Genomic DNA, 6,522 nt, shown 5'->3' on the forward strand with positions numbered 1-6,522 from the left:
ACTCCACCGTGCCTTTCTTCATGCTTTGCTCTATGCATGTCTTCCATCTGACTATTCCTGAGTTACACCCTTTTAGAATAAACCAGTAATCTAGTAAGTAAATATTTCTCTGAGTTCTGTGAGCTGCTCTAGAGAATTAATCAAACTCAAAAAGGGAGTCGTTGGAACCTCCAATCTATAGTTGGTGGGTCAAAAGCCCAGATGGCAACTTGGACTTGAGACTGACATCGAGGGAGGCAGGGGTAATCTGAACCTTTAACCTGTAGGATCTAATGCTGCCTCTGGGTAGATAGTGGCAGAATTGAGTTGAACGACAGGATACCCAGCTGGTATAAGAGAATAGCTTGCTGGTTGGGGAAACCACACCCACACAGATGCATGCATGTACTTTAAAACTGGCTGTCAGAACTATAATGTGCAATAAATGAATGGTTAGTAAAAATAAATAAATAACAACAACAACAAAACTCATAAAACATTGAGAAAAACATCTGATAGAAAAATGGGCAAAAGACAGAGTATGGAGTCAAAAAAAGGTAATGTATAAAGTTCCTTAAATATATGAAAAGGCATTCAAGTTCACTCATAAAAAGAGAAATGCAGGGGCGCCTGGGTGGCTCAGTGGGTTAAGCCGCTGCCTTCGGCTCAGGTCATGATCTCGGGGCTCTGGGATCGAGCCCCGCATCGGGCTCTCTGCTCAGCAGGGAGCCTGCTTCCCTCTCTCTCTCTGTCTGCCTCTCCATCTACTTGTGATTTCTCTCTGTCAAATAAATAAATAAAATCTTTAAAAAAAAAAAAAAAAAGAGAAATGCAAATTTAAAACCACATTGAGATATTGTTTTTCTCTCATCAGACTGATAATATTCAAAAGCTTAACAATGCATTTTTGTTGGCTGGGCTGTGAGGCAACAGAACTGAGAGGCAATAAGTAAATCCTAGTAATAGTGAGCAGCATAGCTGCTGCCCATCTTGTTTCCTAAATACCCTTCCTCACTTACAGGAAAACAAGCTCAGAGGGGAAATGGCCATTTCAAGGTATCATGGAAAGTACACAATGAGCATGATGAGCCTGAAATAGCTTTGGGGGCCAAAAAATAAGAGAGTACTCAAAATATTGATGACAGTATATCTAAAGGACACACATACCACTTCCTAAAGGCTCCAGTTAGCCAAATCTATAAGAATATGAACATGAAAAGAAGTGAAGCGAAATCGTAGATTATGAAATAGTGAATAAAATAGGAATTCATAAGTCAATAGTGACAATAAATAGGGAGAAGAAAGGGCTTTTCCTTACAGTAAAATCCCAACATGTAAGTGTAAAAGGAAGGAATGAGTTTGAAAATCAGTGCCAGTGATCATAGTAATAATTGGTACAGGTAAGAATCATCAATGGCTGCTAAGTTTTGATGAGAAGGAGTATAATTTGTATGGTCTCAAATTGTCTCCTCATTGGTGCGACTGAGTGGCTCAGTGGGTTAAAGCCTCTGCCTTCGGCTCAGGTCATGATCTCAGGGTCCTGGGATCCAGCCCCGCATCAGGCTCTCTGCTCAGCAGGGAGCCTGCTTCCCTTCCTCACTCTCTGCCTGCCTCTCTGCCTACTTGTGATCTCTGTCTGTCAAGTGAATAAATAAAATCTTAAAAAAAAAAAAGTCTCTTCATTGACTGCGTGTTAGTTTCAAGAGAGAAAATACTAGCTATACAGTGGAGAAACCAGAGAACACCTTCACCAGGTTATCAAAATTTAACATCACCAATGAAAAGCAATCATGTTCTTCCAGACTTGAGAGCTTGAGGAAGATAAGACACCCTTGTGTAGTTTTCTGGTTGACAATGCAAATCCTGAATCTGATCATGAGGAAACACACAGACAGATCCAAATTAATAGACTTCATATAAAATACAGTATTTTGTTCAAGAACATCAATTTTCCAAGAAAGACAAGGAAATGCTGAAATACTGTTACAAACTAAAGGAAATTCAAGGATCATAGCAGCTGAATGGAATACGTGCTCTTAGATGGGAACTTCTTTTGAAAGGGCAAGAAGGTTTAAGAGGACATTATTGGGCAGTGGGAAGAGTTGAAATATGAACTACAAATTAAAATATATCTCAATGTTAAATTTCCTAAATTTGATATCTATACCATGGTTATCTAAGAAAATATCCCTTTCTTTCAGATATACACAAGAAGGTTTGAGGAGATAAAGGGACATGGCGGGTGTAAACCAATCTCCAATAATTCTAATTAAAAATAAATTCTAATAAGATTTTTTTTAAGACACAATCTTTCACATACTGGAAAGGATAGCATATGAGGTTTAGAGACAGACTTTGTTGCAAATCCTGTCTGCCCTCACCACTAACAATGACTTTGGCTTTTGACTTTTAACAAGTTTTAAACTTTCAGTCTTAGTAACCTCACTTAACAAAATGGAATAAAAGTACTGCCTTACAGTAAGTAATAGGATAATCGATTTCCTTTTTTTTTTTTAGATTTTATTTATTTGAGAGAGAGAGTGAGAAGGATAATCTATTTTTTAACAAAGTGCCTGGCAGTATAGAAAATACTGTGTAGGGGCACCTGAATGGCTCTGCTTTGGGCTCAGGTCATGATCCAGGATCCTGGAATTGAGTCCCACGTGGGGGCTGCTTCTCCCTCTGCCTGCCACTTCCCCTGCTTGTGCATGCTCTCTCTCTCCCTCTGAAAAGTAAATATATAAAATCTTTTTAAAAAATACTGAATAAATTACTAGCTTCCACTTTCTGCCACCTTCCCTTTCTAATTAAACGTTAGGGCATTTGGGAAACTCATTAAACTCTTTTAGCCTGCATGGATACAGTGAAATCTTTATGAGCATAGTTGTCATCAAATGAAGAGAAGCAGCCCCAAACAGTTAACACATCATGTGTCAATCCAAAGTTCGTATCTGTTCTGGGTAGAATGGTTTCATGGGGCAGTGTGGCAGTCTGTGATGAAGATGGGGTGTCCTGGACTTGAACACCAGCTGCAACACTTACTACCTGTTTACTCTCCAAACCCCAATTTTCTTTTTTTTTTTTCTTTTTTAAAAAGATTTTACTTATTTATTTGACAGACAGAGATCACAAGTAGGCAGAGAGGCAGGCGCGGGGGGAGGGGAGCAGGCTCCCTGCTGAGCAGAGAGCCTGATGCGGGGCTGGATCCCAGGACCCTGAGATCCTAGGACCCTGAGATCATGACCTGAGCTGAAGGCAGAGGCTTTAACCTATGAGCCACCCAGGCTCCCCAACCCCAATTTTCTTACCTTGCATGATTGTTATAAAGACTGGAAAAATATATGGAAAACAGTTTCCCGACACAAAAAGGTACTTCAAGAAATGGTAACTATTACTAGTGTGGACATTCATGAATGTCTATTGATTCAATTTGACAATCTCTGACAAGAAGGTATTTTTTTTTTTTTAAGTATAAATGAATATATTTCTGTGAAGAAACCAGTGGATTATGGAGCTTGGTAGGGTTTGGATGCTCAATCCTTCATACTCCCTCCTTAAGACTGCCAATCAAAGGCATTCATCGCTATCCGAGGAAATAAAAACCAAGTGGGAACTAGGTCTTGCTTTATCAGTTGTTGGGAGAGAGCCCAGTCATACACAATTCCAGAAACTATGCTGGGTATTTAGGTCATAAAAGTGGCTAGGGATGTAATTAAGAACTAAAGAAAGAGGAAGGAATAGGAACAGAAAGACTTTTGACTTCTTTCCTAATTTGGCAGGAAGTAGATAGTAAAAGGCCTAAGAATGGGAAAATAGCTATGGAAAAAAGTCACGGAAAACGAAGTGCCATTCAAATGGCTCGGGAGAGTATCCTCCAAAAAAGTTGAAATTGGGACCTCTGGAGAAGAGTCAGACATCACTAAGAACCTCAGGGTTTGGGAGACCAGAAAATTTCTTGGCCCCCTTTAATGATCTGAGTGGCCTCAGGCACTATTCCAAGATGGGGTCTCAGTTTCCATACATACTCCATAGAGTCACTTTGAGGAGTGGTAAACCAGATGAAATGATGTTCTGCTAGTTTCTAAAGCTCTGTTGATAAAGCCAAAGCCCTGAGCTTTCCTCTTGAGTGGCTTTTTCCCAGATGTGCTGTGTGGGAACAGCCAATAATATGTGACTCCCCATCCATTAATCTATTATCACTCCTCAGTCCAAGGATAAAAGTGACTAAGAAAGCTTACAAATTAGAAGACCCATATTGAAGTCCATGGTACACTGAAATCCCACGAAGAAATATGGCAAAACCACAACCATGTAATTAGAAGTTTAAAAAAAAACCAAAGGTATCAAATAATTGAAACTAGATCCCAGAATCTTTGAAAGATCACATCTGGAAATGTCACTCACATTGATGCAGACAGTGGCACCATAATGAAGCAAATCAGGGGTGAAATAGAATACAAACATTAACATTTTAAAAGTACACTCGTTTTCCAAATGTCAGTGAAAACATCCAGGATACTGAGTTCCTCTTCAAATCCATGCTTAGGTTAGGCCCAACCCACTAGGCCTCACAAACTACTCTGATTTCAGACAATCCACAAGAGACTCCTAGCCTTTTACCTTTTCCTACTATAGTTTCTTCCAGGAAGTGATCCCAATTAGAAGAACAGGTAAGGCATGACATATATCCAGTAAATGACTAGTTACCTACTAAAACTGAAGAAGCCGGAGAAGCAACAGATGTCCAGTATCTCAGAATTTCCCAGCATGTAGACTTGGGTTTATATATTTCTATAAAACCACCTCATCGCCTCCTCTTTTACCTTTTTGACTAGATCCAGATTCCTTCCTTGTACTTCCTTTAGGAAAGTCATGCGGGATCACCCACCTTGAACATCACTGGGCCAGTTCTTCCAATTACTTCTTTATATCACCATTTTTAACATAAGAGTGGTTTGGAGTTCCATTTAGTAAGGCACATACATAGGTCTTCCTTGGTGGGAACACTTAGTAACCGGAAAGCCAACCTTTTTGGTCCACATACACTCCTCCTCTTGTCAAAACTTTGTAAGAGCCAGATAACACGTGCATTGTATCTTGAGATTTCAATTGGTATTAAGCCGTTTTCCATTGTCTTGTGTTTTTGTTTTTGTTTCTTGGCAAAGATTTCTTTTCTTAAATTATGTTCTTATTCCTGTACACTTTTATCTAACACATTATGAGACTGGCTTTTATATTTGATTTTTACCCCCTGTCACATGGGACTCTCCCATGTCTTTGTTCTACTAACATTGAGCCCTGGGTATACCAATATGTTGTCCATACTGGGCCAGTTAGAAAAACCAAAGAAGCTTAAAATCAGGGACAAGTTTCCATGAAAGATTCAAAAAGGTTGAAATAGGACACGTGGACAGAGCATCGCTGAGTGAGACCCTGAGTGAGATGCCTAGTGCTTCGTATACTTTAATTAGGCCTTAAGTAACACGGGACTATCTTTACTTCTAACCAAGGCAACTGTATAACAAGAAACCCTAAATATACTAATTTTTTCTTGCCTTTCTGGACCAAGAGACCATCATTCAAATAAGGCTATACATACCAAAAACAAATGTAATGCTCATAAAATTCACAGCCAGGAAAAAAGAAATTCACATTAGTGAGAAACAAACCACCTGAAGAAAGATATAAAGAAGACACCTTTAAAGATGTGTAATAGAGCTGCCAGCCCAGGAAAAGTATCGCATACAGAGAAGCCCATAGGAGAAAATAAAAGGAGCTTCTAAGGCTCCAAAGGTTTAGCCAAGATCAGTAAGATAAATAAGACAGCTGTGGAATTTTAACCCTTCAACAGTTCAGCTAAATATCTTGTGATGGAAAGTTTAAGATTCTGGAACAGATAAACCTCGGGCCTCTAGGCCATTGAGTTTGCTTCCACATAGGAGCCAGGTAGTGTCCATTCCCTGTGAAACCTTTTATTCTAAATTGTCACTCTTTCTCATAGTTCTTTGAGAAGATCATCACTACCTCTGCTTTTGATGCTTTTCAAAAAATAAAACAGTTCTGAATTTATTCTTGGTTAAACATACTGGTTTCTAAAAGAGATCCTTTCCAGTCAAGACCTTCACCTTACCCTATTAGTCAACAGCTTCTCCTTATCTTTCTAGGACTTGCTGTTTATCATTGCAAAGCCTAGGGTAAACAAACTAAACATGAAAAAAATGAAAAGCGTAGACGACATTAGTTCCTAAAATACTTCCTAGGATGCTCACCACCAAAACAACCCCTCCCCTTCATTCCATAACAACATATACACAAATCTATCCCTAGGATCCCTTATTCTTCAGCCATTTTTCCCCACCAAATGTATGCTATCACACCCAAGCCTTTATTTGATCCCTCCATCATTAATTATATTAAAAAACAGTATAAATATCCATTCTACGTAAGCCCGTAGGTTGAAAAAGATAAACAAGTTTCTGCAGACTAAGCCAAGCATTACTGTTGAGTAAAACACAGTTTTCTATGGGTTAAAAAGTATAACTG

This window comes from Mustela nivalis, assembly GCF_964662115.1.
Source record: "Mustela nivalis genome assembly, chromosome: 3".
In the NCBI taxonomy this organism is placed as follows: Eukaryota; Metazoa; Chordata; class Mammalia; order Carnivora; family Mustelidae; genus Mustela; species Mustela nivalis.